Source organism: Oncorhynchus clarkii, chromosome 17 (genome assembly GCF_045791955.1).
Source record: "Oncorhynchus clarkii lewisi isolate Uvic-CL-2024 chromosome 17, UVic_Ocla_1.0, whole genome shotgun sequence".
Classification (NCBI taxonomy): Eukaryota; Metazoa; Chordata; class Actinopteri; order Salmoniformes; family Salmonidae; genus Oncorhynchus; species Oncorhynchus clarkii.
In genome coordinates this window covers 73071155-73091592 of record NC_092163.1, presented here as the reverse complement: position 1 = coordinate 73091592, position 20438 = coordinate 73071155, and the positions used below count along the sequence as shown (strand labels likewise).

Here is a 20438-nt window from a genome sequence, read left to right as displayed (position 1 = left end):
GTGTATTCAACGTTTAAAATGCCTTGTATAATTTGAATCTACATAACATGTCACATTTCCTGTTGCTGAGGGAATATTGTTGTGTTGTGTGAAACTGCTGCCAGTTAAAATGCAGTATCTGTTGTTACACAAGTGCATCCCAAACGACAAGATATTCTTTCCCATACCGGGAGTTGAACCCGGGCCACCTGGGTGAAAACCAGGAATCCTAACCGCTAGACCATATGGGAAGACACATACTTAAAATACACATCACAGACAAATCTTTAAATGTTGACATTATGCCTGTTGGATTAAAAGCTACATCTTTTTTTCTCTGAGATGTTGGGGAATGTCCAGATGAAATCAGTCTAAAATGAGTTTGAAGTGAGAACAGCCAGAAGCACTGAAAAGTATTACAGTATCAATCCGGCTTGATTTCAATCAATTAAATTAAGTATCGAGCCAGCCAGGAGTCGAACCTAGAATCTTCTGATCCGTAGTCAGACACGTTATCCATTGCGCCACTGGCCCCACGTCTAAGCTGAAGTCAGGTCACAGCTAGACCAGTGTACACAGTCATTGCGTCTGTCAACAACAAGGTTCCTTGGTTTTCTGTTTCAGATGCATATCTTAATTTGATCCTCCTGTTGTTGCATGAATTTTACTGCAGAGCAAGAAATGCAAACTTGAAGTGTATTCAATGTTTAAAAAGTCTTGTAAATTATGAATCTACAAAACATGTCACATTTGCTGTTGCTGAGGGAATATTGTTGTGTTGTGTGATTCTGCTGCCAGTTAAAATGTGGTATCTGTTCTTACACAAGTGCATCCCAAATGACAAGATGTTCTTTCCCATACTGGGAGTTCAACCCGGGCGAAAACCAGGAATCCTAAACGCCAGACCATATGGGAAGACAGTTACTTAAAAAAAACATCACAGACAAATCCATAAACGTTGAAATTATGCTTGTTGTAATTACAAGCTCCATCTTTTTTCTCAGAGATGTTGGAGAAAAGTCCCATATAAAATCAGTCTAAAATGTGTTTGAATCGAGAACTGCCAGACACAATGAAAAGTATACAGTATTTTTCCCAGCTTGATTTTGGTCAAATAAATATAGTTTTGAGCCAAACAGGAGTCAAATATTCAATCTTCTGACCTGTTATCAGACACGTTATCCATTGCGCCACTGGCCGCACAGCCAAGCTGAAGTCAGGACACACCTAGGCCAGTGTACACAGTCATAGCTTCTGTCACCGACAAGGTTCCTTGGGATTTCTGTTACAGATGCAAATCTTAATTTGATCCTCCTGTTGTTGCATGAATTTTACTGCAGAGCAAGAAATGCAGCCATGAAGTGTATTCAACGTTTAAAATGCCTTGTATAATTTGAATCTACATAACATGTCACATTTCCTGTTGCTGAGGGAATATTGTTGTGTTGTGTGAAACTGCTGCCAGTTAAAATGCAGTATCTGTTGTTACACAAGTGCATCCCAAACGACAAGATATTCTTTCCCATACCGGGAGTTGAACCCGGGCCACCTGGGTGAAAACCAGGAATCCTAACCGCTAGACCATATGGGAAGACACATACTTAAAATACACATCACAGACAAATCTTTAAATGTTGACATTATGCCTGTTGGATTAAAAGCTACATCTTTTTTTCTCTGAGATGTTGGGGAATGTCCAGATGAAATCAGTCTAAAATGAGTTTGAAGTGAGAACAGCCAGAAGCACTGAAAAGTATTACAGTATCAATCCCGGCTTGATTTCAATCAATTAAATTAAGTATCGAGCCAGCCAGGAGTCGAACCTAGAATCTTCTGATCCGTAGTCAGACACGTTATCCATTGCGCCACTGGCCCCACGTCTAAGCTGAAGTCAGGTCACAGCTAGACCAGTGTACACAGTCATTGCGTCTGTCAACAACAAGGTTCCTTGGTTTTCTGTTTCAGATGCATATCTTAATTTGATCCTCCTGTTGTTGCATGAATTTTACTGCAGAGCAAGAAATGCAAACTTGAAGTGTATTCAATGTTTAAAAAGTCTTGTAAATTATGAATCTACAAAACATGTCACATTTGCTGTTGCTGAGGGAATATTGTTGTGTTGTGTGATTCTGCTGCCAGTTAAAATGTGGTATCTGTTCTTACACAAGTGCATCCCAAATGACAAGATGTTCTTTCCCATACTGGGAGTTCAACCCGGGCGAAAACCAGGAATCCTAAACGCCAGACCATATGGGAAGACAGTTACTTAAAAAAAACATCACAGACAAATCCATAAACGTTGAAATTATGCTTGTTGTAATTACAAGCTCCATCTTTTTTCTCAGAGATGTTGGAGAAAAGTCCCATATAAAATCAGTCTAAAATGTGTTTGAATCGAGAACTGCCAGACACAATGAAAAGTATACAGTATTTTTCCCAGCTTGATTTTGGTCAAATAAATATAGTTTTGAGCCAAACAGGAGTCAAATATTCAATCTTCTGACCTGTTATCAGACACGTTATCCATTGCGCCACTGGCCGCACAGCCAAGCTGAAGTCAGGACACACCTAGGCCAGTGTACACAGTCATAGCTTCTGTCACCGACAAGGTTCCTTGGGATTTCTGTTACAGATGCAAATCTTAATTTGATCCTCCTGTTGTTGCATGAATTTTACTGCAGAGCAAGAAATGCAGCCATGAAGTGTATTCAACGTTTAAAATGCCTTGTATAATTTGAATCTACATAACATGTCACATTTCCTGTTGCTGAGGGAATATTGTTGTGTTGTGTGAAACTGCTGCCAGTTAAAATGCAGTATCTGTTGTTACACAAGTGCATCCCAAACGACAAGATATTCTTTCCCATACCGGGAGTTGAACCCGGGCCACCTGGGTGAAAACCAGGAATCCTAACCGCTAGACCATATGGGAAGACACATACTTAAAATACACATCACAGACAAATCTTTAAATGTTGACATTATGCCTGTTGGATTAAAAGCTACATCTTTTTTTCTCTGAGATGTTGGGGAATGTCCAGATGAAATCAGTCTAAAATGAGTTTGAAGTGAGAACAGCCAGAAGCACTGAAAAGTATTCAGTATCAATCCCGGCTTGATTTCAATCAATTAAATTAAGTATCGAGCCAGCCAGGAGTCGAACCTAGAATCTTCTGATCCGTAGTCAGACACGTTATCCATTGCGCCACTGGCCCCACGTCTAAGCTGAAGTCAGGTCACAGCTAGACCAGTGTACACAGTCATTGCGTCTGTCAACAACAAGGTTCCTTGGTTTTCTGTTTCAGATGCATATCTTAATTTGATCCTCCTGTTGTTGCATGAATTTTACTGCAGAGCAAGAAATGCAAACTTGAAGTGTATTCAATGTTTAAAAAGTCTTGTAAATTATGAATCTACAAAACATGTCACATTTGCTGTTGCTGAGGGAATATTGTTGTGTTGTGTGATTCTGCTGCCAGTTAAAATGTGGTATCTGTTCTTACACAAGTGCATCCCAAATGACAAGATGTTCTTTCCCATACTGGGAGTTCAACCCGGGCGAAAACCAGGAATCCTAAACGCCAGACCATATGGGAAGACAGTTACTTAAAAAAAACATCACAGACAAATCCATAAACGTTGAAATTATGCTTGTTGTAATTACAAGCTCCATCTTTTTTCTCAGAGATGTTGGAGAAAAGTCCCATATAAAATCAGTCTAAAATGTGTTTGAATCGAGAACTGCCAGACACAATGAAAAGTATACAGTATTTTTCCCAGCTTGATTTTGGTCAAATAAATATAGTTTTGAGCCAAACAGGAGTCAAATATTCAATCTTCTGACCTGTTATCAGACACGTTATCCATTGCGCCACTGGCCGCACAGCCAAGCTGAAGTCAGGACACACCTAGGCCAGTGTACACAGTCATAGCTTCTGTCACCGACAAGGTTCCTTGGGATTTCTGTTACAGATGCAAATCTTAATTTGATCCTCCTGTTGTTGCATGAATTTTACTGCAGAGCAAGAAATGCAGCCATGAAGTGTATTCAACGTTTAAAATGCCTTGTATAATTTGAATCTACATAACATGTCACATTTCCTGTTGCTGAGGGAATATTGTTGTGTTGTGTGAAACTGCTGCCAGTTAAAATGCAGTATCTGTTGTTACACAAGTGCATCCCAAACGACAAGATATTCTTTCCCATACCGGGAGTTGAACCCGGGCCACCTGGGTGAAAACCAGGAATCCTAACCGCTAGACCATATGGGAAGACACATACTTAAAATACACATCACAGACAAATCTTTAAATGTTGACATTATGCCTGTTGGATTAAAAGCTACATCTTTTTTTCTCTGAGATGTTGGGGAATGTCCAGATGAAATCAGTCTAAAATGAGTTTGAAGTGAGAACAGCCAGAAGCACTGAAAAGTATTCAGTATCAATCCCGGCTTGATTTCAATCAATTAAATTAAGTATCGAGCCAGCCAGGAGTCGAACCTAGAATCTTCTGATCCGTAGTCAGACACGTTATCCATTGCGCCACTGGCCCCACGTCTAAGCTGAAGTCAGGTCACAGCTAGACCAGTGTACACAGTCATTGCGTCTGTCAACAACAAGGTTCCTTGGTTTTCTGTTTCAGATGCATATCTTAATTTGATCCTCCTGTTGTTGCATGAATTTTACTGCAGAGCAAGAAATGCAAACTTGAAGTGTATTCAATGTTTAAAAAGTCTTGTAAATTATGAATCTACAAAACATGTCACATTTGCTGTTGCTGAGGGAATATTGTTGTGTTGTGTGATTCTGCTGCCAGTTAAAATGTGGTATCTGTTCTTACACAAGTGCATCCCAAATGACAAGATGTTCTTTCCCATACTGGGAGTTCAACCCGGGCGAAAACCAGGAATCCTAAACGCCAGACCATATGGGAAGACAGTTACTTAAAAAAAACATCACAGACAAATCCATAAACGTTGAAATTATGCTTGTTGTAATTACAAGCTCCATCTTTTTTCTCAGAGATGTTGGAGAAAAGTCCCATATAAAATCAGTCTAAAATGTGTTTGAATCGAGAACTGCCAGACACAATGAAAAGTATACAGTATTTTTCCCAGCTTGATTTTGGTCAAATAAATATAGTTTTGAGCCAAACAGGAGTCAAATATTCAATCTTCTGACCTGTTATCAGACACGTTATCCATTGCGCCACTGGCCGCACAGCCAAGCTGAAGTCAGGACACACCTAGGCCAGTGTACACAGTCATAGCTTCTGTCACCGACAAGGTTCCTTGGGATTTCTGTTACAGATGCAAATCTTAATTTGATCCTCCTGTTGTTGCATGAATTTTACTGCAGAGCAAGAAATGCAGCCATGAAGTGTATTCAACGTTTAAAATGCCTTGTATAATTTGAATCTACATAACATGTCACATTTCCTGTTGCTGAGGGAATATTGTTGTGTTGTGTGAAACTGCTGCCAGTTAAAATGCAGTATCTGTTGTTACACAAGTGCATCCCAAACGACAAGATATTCTTTCCCATACCGGGAGTTGAACCCGGGCCACCTGGGTGAAAACCAGGAATCCTAACCGCTAGACCATATGGGAAGACACATACTTAAAATACACATCACAGACAAATCTTTAAATGTTGACATTATGCCTGTTGGATTAAAAGCTACATCTTTTTTTCTCTGAGATGTTGGGGAATGTCCAGATGAAATCAGTCTAAAATGAGTTTGAAGTGAGAACAGCCAGAAGCACTGAAAAGTATTCAGTATCAATCCCGGCTTGATTTCAATCAATTAAATTAAGTATCGAGCCAGCCAGGAGTCGAACCTAGAATCTTCTGATCCGTAGTCAGACACGTTATCCATTGCGCCACTGGCCCCACGTCTAAGCTGAAGTCAGGTCACAGCTAGACCAGTGTACACAGTCATTGCGTCTGTCAACAACAAGGTTCCTTGGTTTTCTGTTTCAGATGCATATCTTAATTTGATCCTCCTGTTGTTGCATGAATTTTACTGCAGAGCAAGAAATGCAAACTTGAAGTGTATTCAATGTTTAAAAAGTCTTGTAAATTATGAATCTACAAAACATGTCACATTTGCTGTTGCTGAGGGAATATTGTTGTGTTGTGTGATTCTGCTGCCAGTTAAAATGTGGTATCTGTTCTTACACAAGTGCATCCCAAATGACAAGATGTTCTTTCCCATACTGGGAGTTCAACCCGGGCGAAAACCAGGAATCCTAAACGCCAGACCATATGGGAAGACAGTTACTTAAAAAAAACATCACAGACAAATCCATAAACGTTGAAATTATGCTTGTTGTAATTACAAGCTCCATCTTTTTTCTCAGAGATGTTGGAGAAAAGTCCCATATAAAATCAGTCTAAAATGTGTTTGAATCGAGAACTGCCAGACACAATGAAAAGTATACAGTATTTTTCCCAGCTTGATTTTGGTCAAATAAATATAGTTTTGAGCCAAACAGGAGTCAAATATTCAATCTTCTGACCTGTTATCAGACACGTTATCCATTGCGCCACTGGCCGCACAGCCAAGCTGAAGTCAGGACACACCTAGGCCAGTGTACACAGTCATAGCTTCTGTCACCGACAAGGTTCCTTGGGATTTCTGTTACAGATGCAAATCTTAATTTGATCCTCCTGTTGTTGCATGAATTTTACTGCAGAGCAAGAAATGCAGCCATGAAGTGTATTCAACGTTTAAAATGCCTTGTATAATTTGAATCTACATAACATGTCACATTTCCTGTTGCTGAGGGAATATTGTTGTGTTGTGTGAAACTGCTGCCAGTTAAAATGCAGTATCTGTTGTTACACAAGTGCATCCCAAACGACAAGATATTCTTTCCCATACCGGGAGTTGAACCCGGGCCACCTGGGTGAAAACCAGGAATCCTAACCGCTAGACCATATGGGAAGACACATACTTAAAATACACATCACAGACAAATCTTTAAATGTTGACATTATGCCTGTTGGATTAAAAGCTACATCTTTTTTTCTCTGAGATGTTGGGGAATGTCCAGATGAAATCAGTCTAAAATGAGTTTGAAGTGAGAACAGCCAGAAGCACTGAAAAGTATACAGTATCAATCCCGGCTTGATTTCAATCAATTAAATTAAGTATCGAGCCAGCCAGGAGTCGAACCTAGAATCTTCTGATCCGTAGTCAGACACGTTATCCATTGCGCCACTGGCCCCACGTCTAAGCTGAAGTCAGGTCACAGCTAGACCAGTGTACACAGTCATTGCGTCTGTCAACAACAAGGTTCCTTGGTTTTCTGTTTCAGATGCATATCTTAATTTGATCCTCCTGTTGTTGCATGAATTTTACTGCAGAGCAAGAAATGCAAACTTGAAGTGTATTCAATGTTTAAAAAGTCTTGTAAATTATGAATCTACAAAACATGTCACATTTGCTGTTGCTGAGGGAATATTGTTGTGTTGTGTGATTCTGCTGCCAGTTAAAATGTGGTATCTGTTCTTACACAAGTGCATCCCAAATGACAAGATGTTCTTTCCCATACTGGGAGTTCAACCCGGGCGAAAACCAGGAATCCTAAACGCCAGACCATATGGGAAGACAGTTACTTAAAAAAAACATCACAGACAAATCCATAAACGTTGAAATTATGCTTGTTGTAATTACAAGCTCCATCTTTTTTCTCAGAGATGTTGGAGAAAAGTCCCATATAAAATCAGTCTAAAATGTGTTTGAATCGAGAACTGCCAGACACAATGAAAAGTATACAGTATTTTTCCCAGCTTGATTTTGGTCAAATAAATCTAGTTTTGAGCCAAACAGGAGTCAAATATTCAATCTTCTGACCTGTTATCAGACACGTTATCCATTGCGCCACTGGCCGCACAGCCAAGCTGAAGTCAGGACACACCTAGGCCAGTGTACACAGTCATAGCTTCTGTCACCGACAAGGTTCCTTGGGATTTCTGTTACAGATGCAAATCTTAATTTGATCCTCCTGTTGTTGCATGAATTTTACTGCAGAGCAAGAAATGCAGCCATGAAGTGTATTCAACGTTTAAAATGCCTTGTATAATTTGAATCTACATAACATGTCACATTTCCTGTTGCTGAGGGAATATTGTTGTGTTGTGTGAAACTGCTGCCAGTTAAAATGCAGTATCTGTTGTTACACAAGTGCATCCCAAACGACAAGATATTCTTTCCCATACCGGGAGTTGAACCCGGGCCACCTGGGTGAAAACCACCTAACCGCTAGACCATATGGAATCCTAACCGCTAGACCATATGGGAAGACACATACTTAAAATACACATCACAGACAAATCTTTAAATGTTGACATTATGCCTGTTGGATTAAAAGCTACATCTTTTTTTCTCTGAGATGTTGGGGAATGTCCAGATGAAATCAGTCTAAAATGAGTTTGAAGTGAGAACAGCCAGAAGCACTGAAAAGTATACAGTATCAATCCCGGCTTGATTTCAATCAATTAAATTAAGTATCGAGCCAGCCAGGAGTCGAACCTAGAATCTTCTGATCCGTAGTCAGACACGTTATCCATTGCGCCACTGGCCCCACGTCTAAGCTGAAGTCAGGTCACAGCTAGACCAGTGTACACAGTCATTGCGTCTGTCAACAACAAGGTTCCTTGGTTTTCTGTTTCAGATGCATATCTTAATTTGATCCTCCTGTTGTTGCATGAATTTTACTGCAGAGCAAGAAATGCAAACTTGAAGTGTATTCAATGTTTAAAAAGTCTTGTAAATTATGAATCTACAAAACATGTCACATTTGCTGTTGCTGAGGGAATATTGTTGTGTTGTGTGATTCTGCTGCCAGTTAAAATGTGGTATCTGTTCTTACACAAGTGCATCCCAAATGACAAGATGTTCTTTCCCATACTGGGAGTTCAACCCGGGCGAAAACCAGGAATCCTAAACGCCAGACCATATGGGAAGACAGTTACTTAAAAAAAACATCACAGACAAATCCATAAACGTTGAAATTATGCTTGTTGTAATTACAAGCTCCATCTTTTTTCTCAGAGATGTTGGAGAAAAGTCCCATATAAAATCAGTCTAAAATGTGTTTGAATCGAGAACTGCCAGACACAATGAAAAGTATACAGTATTTTTCCCAGCTTGATTTTGGTCAAATAAATATAGTTTTGAGCCAAACAGGAGTCAAATATTCAATCTTCTGACCTGTTATCAGACACGTTATCCATTGCGCCACTGGCCGCACAGCCAAGCTGAAGTCAGGACACACCTAGGCCAGTGTACACAGTCATAGCTTCTGTCACCGACAAGGTTCCTTGGGATTTCTGTTACAGATGCAAATCTTAATTTGATCCTCCTGTTGTTGCATGAATTTTACTGCAGAGCAAGAAATGCAGCCATGAAGTGTATTCAACGTTTAAAATGCCTTGTATAATTTGAATCTACATAACATGTCACATTTCCTGTTGCTGAGGGAATATTGTTGTGTTGTGTGAAACTGCTGCCAGTTAAAATGCAGTATCTGTTGTTACACAAGTGCATCCCAAACGACAAGATATTCTTTCCCATACCGGGAGTTGAACCCGGGCCACCTGGGTGAAAACCAGGAATCCTAACCGCTAGACCATATGGGAAGACACATACTTAAAATACACATCACAGACAAATCTTTAAATGTTGACATTATGCCTGTTGGATTAAAAGCTACATCTTTTTTTCTCTGAGATGTTGGGGAATGTCCAGATGAAATCAGTCTAAAATGAGTTTGAAGTGAGAACAGCCAGAAGCACTGAAAAGTATACAGTATCAATCCCGGCTTGATTTCAATCAATTAAATTAAGTATCGAGCCAGCCAGGAGTCGAACCTAGAATCTTCTGATCCGTAGTCAGACACGTTATCCATTGCGCCACTGGCCCCACGTCTAAGCTGAAGTCAGGTCACAGCTAGACCAGTGTACACAGTCATTGCGTCTGTCAACAACAAGGTTCCTTGGTTTTCTGTTTCAGATGCATATCTTAATTTGATCCTCCTGTTGTTGCATGAATTTTACTGCAGAGCAAGAAATGCAAACTTGAAGTGTATTCAATGTTTAAAAAGTCTTGTAAATTATGAATCTACAAAACATGTCACATTTGCTGTTGCTGAGGGAATATTGTTGTGTTGTGTGATTCTGCTGCCAGTTAAAATGTGGTATCTGTTCTTACACAAGTGCATCCCAAATGACAAGATGTTCTTTCCCATACTGGGAGTTCAACCCGGGCGAAAACCAGGAATCCTAAACGCCAGACCATATGGGAAGACAGTTACTTAAAAAAAACATCACAGACAAATCCATAAACGTTGAAATTATGCTTGTTGTAATTACAAGCTCCATCTTTTTTCTCAGAGATGTTGGAGAAAAGTCCCATATAAAATCAGTCTAAAATGTGTTTGAATCGAGAACTGCCAGACACAATGAAAAGTATACAGTATTTTTCCCAGCTTGATTTTGGTCAAATAAATATAGTTTTGAGCCAAACAGGAGTCAAATATTCAATCTTCTGACCTGTTATCAGACACGTTATCCATTGCGCCACTGGCCGCACAGCCAAGCTGAAGTCAGGACACACCTAGGCCAGTGTACACAGTCATAGCTTCTGTCACCGACAAGGTTCCTTGGGATTTCTGTTACAGATGCAAATCTTAATTTGATCCTCCTGTTGTTGCATGAATTTTACTGCAGAGCAAGAAATGCAGCCATGAAGTGTATTCAACGTTTAAAATGCCTTGTATAATTTGAATCTACATAACATGTCACATTTCCTGTTGCTGAGGGAATATTGTTGTGTTGTGTGAAACTGCTGCCAGTTAAAATGCAGTATCTGTTGTTACACAAGTGCATCCCAAACGACAAGATATTCTTTCCCATACCGGGAGTTGAACCCGGGCCACCTGGGTGAAAACCAGGAATCCTAACCGCTAGACCATATGGGAAGACACATACTTAAAATACACATCACAGACAAATCTTTAAATGTTGACATTATGCCTGTTGGATTAAAAGCTACATCTTTTTTTCTCTGAGATGTTGGGGAATGTCCAGATGAAATCAGTCTAAAATGAGTTTGAAGTGAGAACAGCCAGAAGCACTGAAAAGTATTCAGTATCAATCCCGGCTTGATTTCAATCAATTAAATTAAGTATCGAGCCAGCCAGGAGTCGAACCTAGAATCTTCTGATCCGTAGTCAGACACGTTATCCATTGCGCCACTGGCCCCACGTCTAAGCTGAAGTCAGGTCACAGCTAGACCAGTGTACACAGTCATTGCGTCTGTCAACAACAAGGTTCCTTGGTTTTCTGTTTCAGATGCATATCTTAATTTGATCCTCCTGTTGTTGCATGAATTTTACTGCAGAGCAAGAAATGCAAACTTGAAGTGTATTCAATGTTTAAAAAGTCTTGTAAATTATGAATCTACAAAACATGTCACATTTGCTGTTGCTGAGGGAATATTGTTGTGTTGTGTGATTCTGCTGCCAGTTAAAATGTGGTATCTGTTCTTACACAAGTGCATCCCAAATGACAAGATGTTCTTTCCCATACTGGGAGTTCAACCCGGGCGAAAACCAGGAATCCTAAACGCCAGACCATATGGGAAGACAGTTACTTAAAAAAAACATCACAGACAAATCCATAAACGTTGAAATTATGCTTGTTGTAATTACAAGCTCCATCTTTTTTCTCAGAGATGTTGGAGAAAAGTCCCATATAAAATCAGTCTAAAATGTGTTTGAATCGAGAACTGCCAGACACAATGAAAAGTATACAGTATTTTTCCCAGCTTGATTTTGGTCAAATAAATATAGTTTTGAGCCAAACAGGAGTCAAATATTCAATCTTCTGACCTGTTATCAGACACGTTATCCATTGCGCCACTGGCCGCACAGCCAAGCTGAAGTCAGGACACACCTAGGCCAGTGTACACAGTCATAGCTTCTGTCACCGACAAGGTTCCTTGGGATTTCTGTTACAGATGCAAATCTTAATTTGATCCTCCTGTTGTTGCATGAATTTTACTGCAGAGCAAGAAATGCAGCCATGAAGTGTATTCAACGTTTAAAATGCCTTGTATAATTTGAATCTACATAACATGTCACATTTCCTGTTGCTGAGGGAATATTGTTGTGTTGTGTGAAACTGCTGCCAGTTAAAATGCAGTATCTGTTGTTACACAAGTGCATCCCAAACGACAAGATATTCTTTCCCATACCGGGAGTTGAACCCGGGCCACCTGGGTGAAAACCAGGAATCCTAACCGCTAGACCATATGGGAAGACACATACTTAAAATACACATCACAGACAAATCTTTAAATGTTGACATTATGCCTGTTGGATTAAAAGCTACATCTTTTTTTCTCTGAGATGTTGGGGAATGTCCAGATGAAATCAGTCTAAAATGAGTTTGAAGTGAGAACAGCCAGAAGCACTGAAAAGTATTCAGTATCAATCCCGGCTTGATTTCAATCAATTAAATTAAGTATCGAGCCAGCCAGGAGTCGAACCTAGAATCTTCTGATCCGTAGTCAGACACGTTATCCATTGCGCCACTGGCCCCACGTCTAAGCTGAAGTCAGGTCACAGCTAGACCAGTGTACACAGTCATTGCGTCTGTCAACAACAAGGTTCCTTGGTTTTCTGTTTCAGATGCATATCTTAATTTGATCCTCCTGTTGTTGCATGAATTTTACTGCAGAGCAAGAAATGCAAACTTGAAGTGTATTCAATGTTTAAAAAGTCTTGTAAATTATGAATCTACAAAACATGTCACATTTGCTGTTGCTGAGGGAATATTGTTGTGTTGTGTGATTCTGCTGCCAGTTAAAATGTGGTATCTGTTCTTACACAAGTGCATCCCAAATGACAAGATGTTCTTTCCCATACTGGGAGTTCAACCCGGGCGAAAACCAGGAATCCTAAACGCCAGACCATATGGGAAGACAGTTACTTAAAAAAAACATCACAGACAAATCCATAAACGTTGAAATTATGCTTGTTGTAATTACAAGCTCCATCTTTTTTCTCAGAGATGTTGGAGAAAAGTCCCATATAAAATCAGTCTAAAATGTGTTTGAATCGAGAACTGCCAGACACAATGAAAAGTATACAGTATTTTTCCCAGCTTGATTTTGGTCAAATAAATATAGTTTTGAGCCAAACAGGAGTCAAATATTCAATCTTCTGACCTGTTATCAGACACGTTATCCATTGCGCCACTGGCCGCACAGCCAAGCTGAAGTCAGGACACACCTAGGCCAGTGTACACAGTCATAGCTTCTGTCACCGACAAGGTTCCTTGGGATTTCTGTTACAGATGCAAATCTTAATTTGATCCTCCTGTTGTTGCATGAATTTTACTGCAGAGCAAGAAATGCAGCCATGAAGTGTATTCAACGTTTAAAATGCCTTGTATAATTTGAATCTACATAACATGTCACATTTCCTGTTGCTGAGGGAATATTGTTGTGTTGTGTGAAACTGCTGCCAGTTAAAATGCAGTATCTGTTGTTACACAAGTGCATCCCAAACGACAAGATATTCTTTCCCATACCGGGAGTTGAACCCGGGCCACCTGGGTGAAAACCAGGAATCCTAACCGCTAGACCATATGGGAAGACACATACTTAAAATACACATCACAGACAAATCTTTAAATGTTGACATTATGCCTGTTGGATTAAAAGCTACATCTTTTTTTCTCTGAGATGTTGGGGAATGTCCAGATGAAATCAGTCTAAAATGAGTTTGAAGTGAGAACAGCCAGAAGCACTGAAAAGTATACAGTATCAATCCCGGCTTGATTTCAATCAATTAAATTAAGTATCGAGCCAGCCAGGAGTCGAACCTAGAATCTTCTGATCCGTAGTCAGACACGTTATCCATTGCGCCACTGGCCCCACGTCTAAGCTGAAGTCAGGTCACAGCTAGACCAGTGTACACAGTCATTGCGTCTGTCAACAACAAGGTTCCTTGGTTTTCTGTTTCAGATGCATATCTTAATTTGATCCTCCTGTTGTTGCATGAATTTTACTGCAGAGCAAGAAATGCAAACTTGAAGTGTATTCAATGTTTAAAAAGTCTTGTAAATTATGAATCTACAAAACATGTCACATTTGCTGTTGCTGAGGGAATATTGTTGTGTTGTGTGATTCTGCTGCCAGTTAAAATGTGGTATCTGTTCTTACACAAGTGCATCCCAAATGACAAGATGTTCTTTCCCATACTGGGAGTTCAACCCGGGCGAAAACCAGGAATCCTAAACGCCAGACCATATGGGAAGACAGTTACTTAAAAAAAACATCACAGACAAATCCATAAACGTTGAAATTATGCTTGTTGTAATTACAAGCTCCATCTTTTTTCTCAGAGATGTTGGAGAAAAGTCCCATATAAAATCAGTCTAAAATGTGTTTGAATCGAGAACTGCCAGACACAATGAAAAGTATACAGTATTTTTCCCAGCTTGATTTTGGTCAAATAAATATAGTTTTGAGCCAAACAGGAGTCAAATATTCAATCTTCTGACCTGTTATCAGACACGTTATCCATTGCGCCACTGGCCGCACAGCCAAGCTGAAGTCAGGACACACCTAGGCCAGTGTACACAGTCATAGCTTCTGTCACCGACAAGGTTCCTTGGGATTTCTGTTACAGATGCAAATCTTAATTTGATCCTCCTGTTGTTGCATGAATTTTACTGCAGAGCAAGAAATGCAGCCATGAAGTGTATTCAACGTTTAAAATGCCTTGTATAATTTGAATCTACATAACATGTCACATTTCCTGTTGCTGAGGGAATATTGTTGTGTTGTGTGAAACTGCTGCCAGTTAAAATGCAGTATCTGTTGTTACACAAGTGCATCCCAAACGACAAGATATTCTTTCCCATACCGGGAGTTGAACCCGGGCCACCTGGGTGAAAACCAGGAATCCTAACCGCTAGACCATATGGGAAGACACATACTTAAAATACACATCACAGACAAATCTTTAAATGTTGACATTATGCCTGTTGGATTAAAAGCTACATCTTTTTTTCTCTGAGATGTTGGGGAATGTCCAGATGAAATCAGTCTAAAATGAGTTTGAAGTGAGAACAGCCAGAAGCACTGAAAAGTATTAAGTATCAATCCCGGCTTGATTTCAATCAATTAAATTAAGTATCGAGCCAGCCAGGAGTCGAACCTAGAATCTTCTGATCCGTAGTCAGACACGTTATCCATTGCGCCACTGGCCCCACGTCTAAGCTGAAGTCAGGTCACAGCTAGACCAGTGTACACAGTCATTGCGTCTGTCAACAACAAGGTTCCTTGGTTTTCTGTTTCAGATGCATATCTTAATTTGATCCTCCTGTTGTTGCATGAATTTTACTGCAGAGCAAGAAATGCAAACTTGAAGTGTATTCAATGTTTAAAAAGTCTTGTAAATTATGAATCTACAAAACATGTCACATTTGCTGTTGCTGAGGGAATATTGTTGTGTTGTGTGATTCTGCTGCCAGTTAAAATGTGGTATCTGTTCTTACACAAGTGCATCCCAAATGACAAGATGTTCTTTCCCATACTGGGAGTTCAACCCGGGCGAAAACCAGGAATCCTAAACGCCAGACCATATGGGAAGACAGTTACTTAAAAAAAACATCACAGACAAATCCATAAACGTTGAAATTATGCTTGTTGTAATTACAAGCTCCATCTTTTTTCTCAGAGATGTTGGAGAAAAGTCCCATATAAAATCAGTCTAAAATGTGTTTGAATCGAGAACTGCCAGACACAATGAAAAGTATACAGTATTTTTCCCAGCTTGATTTTGGTCAAATAAATATAGTTTTGAGCCAAACAGGAGTCAAATATTCAATCTTCTGACCTGTTATCAGACACGTTATCCATTGCGCCACTGGCCGCACAGCCAAGCTGAAGTCAGGACACACCTAGGCCAGTGTACACAGTCATAGCTTCTGTCACCGACAAGGTTCCTTGGGATTTCTGTTACAGATGCAAATCTTAATTTGATCCTCCTGTTGTTGCATGAATTTTACTGCAGAGCAAGAAATGCAGCCATGAAGTGTATTCAACGTTTAAAAAGCCTTGTATAATTTGAATCTACATAACATGTCACATTTCCTGTTGCTGAGGGAATATTGTTGTGTTGTGTGAAACTGCTGCCAGTTAAAATGCAGTATCTGTTGTTACACAAGTGCATCCCAAACGACAAGATATTCTTTCCCATACCGGGAGTTGAACCCGGGCCACCTGGGTGAAAACCAGGAATCCTAACCGCTAGACCATATGGGAAGACACATACTTAAAATACACATCACAGACAAATCTTTAAATGTTGACATTATGCCTGTTGGATTAAAAGCTACATCTTTTTTTCTCTGAGATGTTGGGGATGTCCAGATGAAATCAGTCTAAAATGAGTTTGAAGTGAGAACAGCCAGAAGCACTGAAAAGTATACAGTATCAATCCCGGCTTGAAATTAAATTAAGTTTGAGCCAGGAGTCGAACATGTTGACATTATGCCTGTTGGATACCGGGAGTTAAAAGCTACATCTTTTTTTCTCTGAGATGTTGGGGAATGTCCAGATGAAATCAGTCTAAAATGAGTTTGAAGTGAGAACAGCCAGAAGCACTGAAAAGTATACAGTATCAATCCCGGCTTGATTTCAATCAATTAAATTAAGTATCGAGCCAGCCAGGAGTCGAACCTAGAATCTTCTGATCCGTAGTCAGACACGTTATCCATTGCGCCACTGGCCCCACGTCTAAGCTGAAGTCAGGTCACAGCTAGACCAGTGTACACAGTCATTGCGTCTGTCAACAACAAGGTTCCTTGGTTTTCTGTTTCAGATGCATATCTTAATTTGATCCTCCTGTTGTTGCATGAATTTTACTGCAGAGCAAGAAATGCAAACTTGAAGTGTATTCAATGTTTAAAAAGTCTTGTAAATTATGAATCTACAAAACATGTCACATTTGCTGTTGCTGAGGGAATATTGTTGTGTTGTGTGATTCTGCTGCCAGTTAAAATGTGGTATCTGTTCTTACACAAGTGCATCCCAAATGACAAGATGTTCTTTCCCATACTGGGAGTTCAACCCGGGCGAAAACCAGGAATCCTAAACGCCAGACCATATGGGAAGACAGTTACTTAAAAAAAACATCACAGACAAATCCATAAACGTTGAAATTATGCTTGTTGTAATTACAAGCTCCATCTTTTTTCTCAGAGATGTTGGAGAAAAGTCCCATATAAAATCAGTCTAAAATGTGTTTGAATCGAGAACTGCCAGACACAATGAAAAGTATACAGTATTTTTCCCAGCTTGATTTTGGTCAAATAAATATAGTTTTGAGCCAAACAGGAGTCAAATATTCAATCTTCTGACCTGTTATCAGACACGTTATCCATTGCGCCACTGGCCGCACAGCCAAGCTGAAGTCAGGACACACCTAGGCCAGTGTACACAGTCATAGCTTCTGTCACCGACAAGGTTCCTTGGGATTTCTGTTACAGATGCAAATCTTAATTTGATCCTCCTGTTGTTGCATGAATTTTACTGCAGAGCAAGAAATGCAGCCATGAAGTGTATTCAACGTTTAAAAAGCCTTGTATAATTTGAATCTACATAACATGTCACATTTCCTGTTGCTGAGGGAATATTGTTGTGTTGTGTGAAACTGCTGCCAGTTAAAATGCAGTATCTGTTGTTACACAAGTGCATCCCAAACGACAAGATATTCTTTCCCATACCGGGAGTTGAACCCGGGCCACCTGGGTGAAAACCAGGAATCCTAACCGCTAGACCATATGGGAAGACACATACTTAAAATACACATCACAGACAAATCTTTAAATGTTGACATTATGCCTGTTGGATTAAAAGCTACATCTTTTTTTCTCTGAGATGTTGGGGAATGTCCAGATGAAATCAGTCTAAAATGAGTTTGAAGTGAGAACAGCCAGAAGCACTGAAAAGTATTCAGTATCAATCCCGGCTTGATTTCAATCAATTAAATTAAGTATCGAGCCAGCCAGGAGTCGAACCTAGAATCTTCTGATCCGTAGTCAGACACGTTATCCATTGCGCCACTGGCCCCACGTCTAAGCTGAAGTCAGGTCACAGCTAGACCAGTGTACACAGTCATTGCGTCTGTCAACAACAAGGTTCCTTGGTTTTCTGTTTCAGATGCATATCTTAATTTGATCCTCCTGTTGTTGCATGAATTTTACTGCAGAGCAAGAAATGCAAACTTGAAGTGTATTCAATGTTTAAAAAGTCTTGTAAATTATGAATCTACAAAACATGTCACATTTGCTGTTGCTGAGGGAATATTGTTGTGTTGTGTGATTCTGCTGCCAGTTAAAATGTGGTATCTGTTCTTACACAAGTGCATCCCAAATGACAAGATGTTCTTTCCCATACTGGGAGTTCAACCCGGGCGAAAACCAGGAATCCTAAACGCCAGACCATATGGGAAGACAGTTACTTAAAAAAAACATCACAGACAAATCCATAAACGTTGAAATTATGCTTGTTGTAATTACAAGCTCCATCTTTTTTCTCAGAGATGTTGGAGAAAAGTCCCATATAAAATCAGTCTAAAATGTGTTTGAATCGAGAACTGCCAGACACAATGAAAAGTATACAGTATTTTTCCCAGCTTGATTTTGGTCAAATAAATATAGTTTTGAGCCAAACAGGAGTCAAATATTCAATCTTCTGACCTGTTATCAGACACGTTATCCATTGCGCCACTGGCCGCACAGCCAAGCTGAAGTCAGGACACACCTAGGCCAGTGTACACAGTCATAGCTTCTGTCACCGACAAGGTTCCTTGGGATTTCTGTTACAGATGCAAATCTTAATTTGATCCTCCTGTTGTTGCATGAATTTTACTGCAGAGCAAGAAATGCAGCCATGAAGTGTATTCAACGTTTAAAATGCCTTGTATAATTTGAATCTACATAACATGTCACATTTCCTGTTGCTGAGGGAATATTGTTGTGTTGTGTGAAACTGCTGCCAGTTAAAATGCAGTATCTGTTGTTACACAAGTGCATCCCAAACGACAAGATATTCTTTCCCATACCGGGAGTTGAACCCGGGCCACCTGGGTGAAAACCAGGAATCCTAACCGCTAGACCATATGGGAAGACACATACTTAAAATACACATCACAGACAAATCTTTAAATGTTGACATTATGCCTGTTGGATTAAAAGCTACATCTTTTTTTCTCTGAGATGTTGGGGAATGTCCAGATGAAATCAGTCTAAAATGAGTTTGAAGTGAGAACAGCCAGAAGCACTGAAAAGTATACAGTATCAATCCCGGCTTGATTTCAATCAATTAAATTAAGTATCGAGCCAGCCAGGAGTCGAACCTAGAATCTTCTGATCCGTAGTCAGACACGTTATCCATTGCGCCACTGGCCCCACGTCTAAGCTGAAGTCAGGTCACAGCTAGACCAGTGTACACAGTCATTGCGTCTGTCAACAACAAGGTTCCTTGGTTTTCTGTTTCAGATGCATATCTTAATTTGATCCTCCTGTTGTTGCATGAATTTTACTGCAGAGCAAGAAATGCAAACTTGAAGTGTATTCAATGTTTAAAAAGTCTTGTAAATTATGAATCTACAAAACATGTCACATTTGCTGTTGCTGAGGGAATATTGTTGTGTTGTGTGATTCTGCTGCCAGTTAAAATGTGGTATCTGTTCTTACACAAGTGCATCCCAAATGACAAGATGTTCTTTCCCATACTGGGAGTTCAACCCGGGCGAAAACCAGGAATCCTAAACGCCAGACCATATGGGAAGACAGTTACTTAAAAAAAACATCACAGACAAATCCATAAACGTTGAAATTATGCTTGTTGTAATTACAAGCTCCATCTTTTTTCTCAGAGATGTTGGAGAAAAGTCCCATATAAAATCAGTCTAAAATGTGTTTGAATCGAGAACTGCCAGACACAATGAAAAGTATACAGTATTTTTCCCAGCTTGATTTTGGTCAAATAAATATAGTTTTGAGCCAAACAGGAGTCAAATATTCAATCTTCTGACCTGTTATCAGACACGTTATCCATTGCGCCACTGGCCGCACAGCCAAGCTGAAGTCAGGACACACCTAGGCCAGTGTACACAGTCATAGCTTCTGTCACCGACAAGGTTCCTTGGGATTTCTGTTACAGATGCAAATCTTAATTTGATCCTCCTGTTGTTGCATGAATTTTACTGCAGAGCAAGAAATGCAGCCATGAAGTGTATTCAACGTTTAAAAAGCCTTGTATAATTTGAATCTACATAACATGTCACATTTCCTGTTGCTGAGGGAATATTGTTGTGTTGTGTGAAACTGCTGCCAGTTAAAATGCAGTATCTGTTGTTACACAA

General features: G+C 39.8%; 29 non-coding genes across 29 annotated transcripts; all 29 read right to left on the bottom strand.

Annotated features, from left to right (window-relative positions):
• Window positions 1-158: 158 nt before the first annotated feature.
• trnae-uuc (transfer RNA glutamic acid (anticodon UUC)) lies at window positions 159-230 on the bottom strand. The gene has a single exon. It is a non-coding gene; the product is annotated as a tRNA-Glu (tRNA).
• Window positions 231-440: 210 nt separating this feature from the next.
• Window positions 441-513, bottom strand: trnar-acg (transfer RNA arginine (anticodon ACG)). The gene has a single exon. It is a non-coding gene; the product is annotated as a tRNA-Arg (tRNA).
• Window positions 514-1498: 985 nt separating this feature from the next.
• Window positions 1499-1570, bottom strand: trnae-uuc (transfer RNA glutamic acid (anticodon UUC)). The gene has a single exon. It is a non-coding gene; the product is annotated as a tRNA-Glu (tRNA).
• A 211-nt stretch (window positions 1571-1781) lies between these two features.
• Window positions 1782-1854, bottom strand: trnar-acg (transfer RNA arginine (anticodon ACG)). The gene has a single exon. It is a non-coding gene; the product is annotated as a tRNA-Arg (tRNA).
• Window positions 1855-2839: 985 nt separating this feature from the next.
• On the bottom strand, window positions 2840-2911 carry trnae-uuc (transfer RNA glutamic acid (anticodon UUC)). Its single transcript has one exon. It is a non-coding gene; the product is annotated as a tRNA-Glu (tRNA).
• Window positions 2912-3121: 210 nt separating this feature from the next.
• Window positions 3122-3194, bottom strand: trnar-acg (transfer RNA arginine (anticodon ACG)). The gene has a single exon. It is a non-coding gene; the product is annotated as a tRNA-Arg (tRNA).
• Window positions 3195-4179: 985 nt separating this feature from the next.
• On the bottom strand, window positions 4180-4251 carry trnae-uuc (transfer RNA glutamic acid (anticodon UUC)). The gene has a single exon. It is a non-coding gene; the product is annotated as a tRNA-Glu (tRNA).
• A 210-nt stretch (window positions 4252-4461) lies between these two features.
• trnar-acg (transfer RNA arginine (anticodon ACG)) lies at window positions 4462-4534 on the bottom strand. The gene has a single exon. It is a non-coding gene; the product is annotated as a tRNA-Arg (tRNA).
• A 985-nt stretch (window positions 4535-5519) lies between these two features.
• On the bottom strand, window positions 5520-5591 carry trnae-uuc (transfer RNA glutamic acid (anticodon UUC)). Its single transcript has one exon. It is a non-coding gene; the product is annotated as a tRNA-Glu (tRNA).
• Window positions 5592-5801: 210 nt separating this feature from the next.
• trnar-acg (transfer RNA arginine (anticodon ACG)) lies at window positions 5802-5874 on the bottom strand. The gene has a single exon. It is a non-coding gene; the product is annotated as a tRNA-Arg (tRNA).
• Window positions 5875-6859: 985 nt separating this feature from the next.
• Window positions 6860-6931, bottom strand: trnae-uuc (transfer RNA glutamic acid (anticodon UUC)). Its single transcript has one exon. It is a non-coding gene; the product is annotated as a tRNA-Glu (tRNA).
• Window positions 6932-7141: 210 nt separating this feature from the next.
• trnar-acg (transfer RNA arginine (anticodon ACG)) lies at window positions 7142-7214 on the bottom strand. The gene has a single exon. It is a non-coding gene; the product is annotated as a tRNA-Arg (tRNA).
• Window positions 7215-8500: 1286 nt separating this feature from the next.
• Window positions 8501-8573, bottom strand: trnar-acg (transfer RNA arginine (anticodon ACG)). Its single transcript has one exon. It is a non-coding gene; the product is annotated as a tRNA-Arg (tRNA).
• Window positions 8574-9558: 985 nt separating this feature from the next.
• On the bottom strand, window positions 9559-9630 carry trnae-uuc (transfer RNA glutamic acid (anticodon UUC)). Its single transcript has one exon. It is a non-coding gene; the product is annotated as a tRNA-Glu (tRNA).
• Window positions 9631-9840: 210 nt separating this feature from the next.
• On the bottom strand, window positions 9841-9913 carry trnar-acg (transfer RNA arginine (anticodon ACG)). The gene has a single exon. It is a non-coding gene; the product is annotated as a tRNA-Arg (tRNA).
• A 985-nt stretch (window positions 9914-10898) lies between these two features.
• On the bottom strand, window positions 10899-10970 carry trnae-uuc (transfer RNA glutamic acid (anticodon UUC)). The gene has a single exon. It is a non-coding gene; the product is annotated as a tRNA-Glu (tRNA).
• A 210-nt stretch (window positions 10971-11180) lies between these two features.
• Window positions 11181-11253, bottom strand: trnar-acg (transfer RNA arginine (anticodon ACG)). The gene has a single exon. It is a non-coding gene; the product is annotated as a tRNA-Arg (tRNA).
• A 985-nt stretch (window positions 11254-12238) lies between these two features.
• On the bottom strand, window positions 12239-12310 carry trnae-uuc (transfer RNA glutamic acid (anticodon UUC)). The gene has a single exon. It is a non-coding gene; the product is annotated as a tRNA-Glu (tRNA).
• Window positions 12311-12520: 210 nt separating this feature from the next.
• On the bottom strand, window positions 12521-12593 carry trnar-acg (transfer RNA arginine (anticodon ACG)). The gene has a single exon. It is a non-coding gene; the product is annotated as a tRNA-Arg (tRNA).
• Window positions 12594-13578: 985 nt separating this feature from the next.
• Window positions 13579-13650, bottom strand: trnae-uuc (transfer RNA glutamic acid (anticodon UUC)). The gene has a single exon. It is a non-coding gene; the product is annotated as a tRNA-Glu (tRNA).
• A 210-nt stretch (window positions 13651-13860) lies between these two features.
• Window positions 13861-13933, bottom strand: trnar-acg (transfer RNA arginine (anticodon ACG)). The gene has a single exon. It is a non-coding gene; the product is annotated as a tRNA-Arg (tRNA).
• A 985-nt stretch (window positions 13934-14918) lies between these two features.
• trnae-uuc (transfer RNA glutamic acid (anticodon UUC)) lies at window positions 14919-14990 on the bottom strand. Its single transcript has one exon. It is a non-coding gene; the product is annotated as a tRNA-Glu (tRNA).
• Window positions 14991-15200: 210 nt separating this feature from the next.
• On the bottom strand, window positions 15201-15273 carry trnar-acg (transfer RNA arginine (anticodon ACG)). Its single transcript has one exon. It is a non-coding gene; the product is annotated as a tRNA-Arg (tRNA).
• A 985-nt stretch (window positions 15274-16258) lies between these two features.
• On the bottom strand, window positions 16259-16330 carry trnae-uuc (transfer RNA glutamic acid (anticodon UUC)). The gene has a single exon. It is a non-coding gene; the product is annotated as a tRNA-Glu (tRNA).
• A 396-nt stretch (window positions 16331-16726) lies between these two features.
• trnar-acg (transfer RNA arginine (anticodon ACG)) lies at window positions 16727-16799 on the bottom strand. Its single transcript has one exon. It is a non-coding gene; the product is annotated as a tRNA-Arg (tRNA).
• A 985-nt stretch (window positions 16800-17784) lies between these two features.
• Window positions 17785-17856, bottom strand: trnae-uuc (transfer RNA glutamic acid (anticodon UUC)). Its single transcript has one exon. It is a non-coding gene; the product is annotated as a tRNA-Glu (tRNA).
• Window positions 17857-18066: 210 nt separating this feature from the next.
• On the bottom strand, window positions 18067-18139 carry trnar-acg (transfer RNA arginine (anticodon ACG)). The gene has a single exon. It is a non-coding gene; the product is annotated as a tRNA-Arg (tRNA).
• A 985-nt stretch (window positions 18140-19124) lies between these two features.
• trnae-uuc (transfer RNA glutamic acid (anticodon UUC)) lies at window positions 19125-19196 on the bottom strand. The gene has a single exon. It is a non-coding gene; the product is annotated as a tRNA-Glu (tRNA).
• A 210-nt stretch (window positions 19197-19406) lies between these two features.
• Window positions 19407-19479, bottom strand: trnar-acg (transfer RNA arginine (anticodon ACG)). Its single transcript has one exon. It is a non-coding gene; the product is annotated as a tRNA-Arg (tRNA).
• Window positions 19480-20438: the final 959 nt, after the last annotated feature.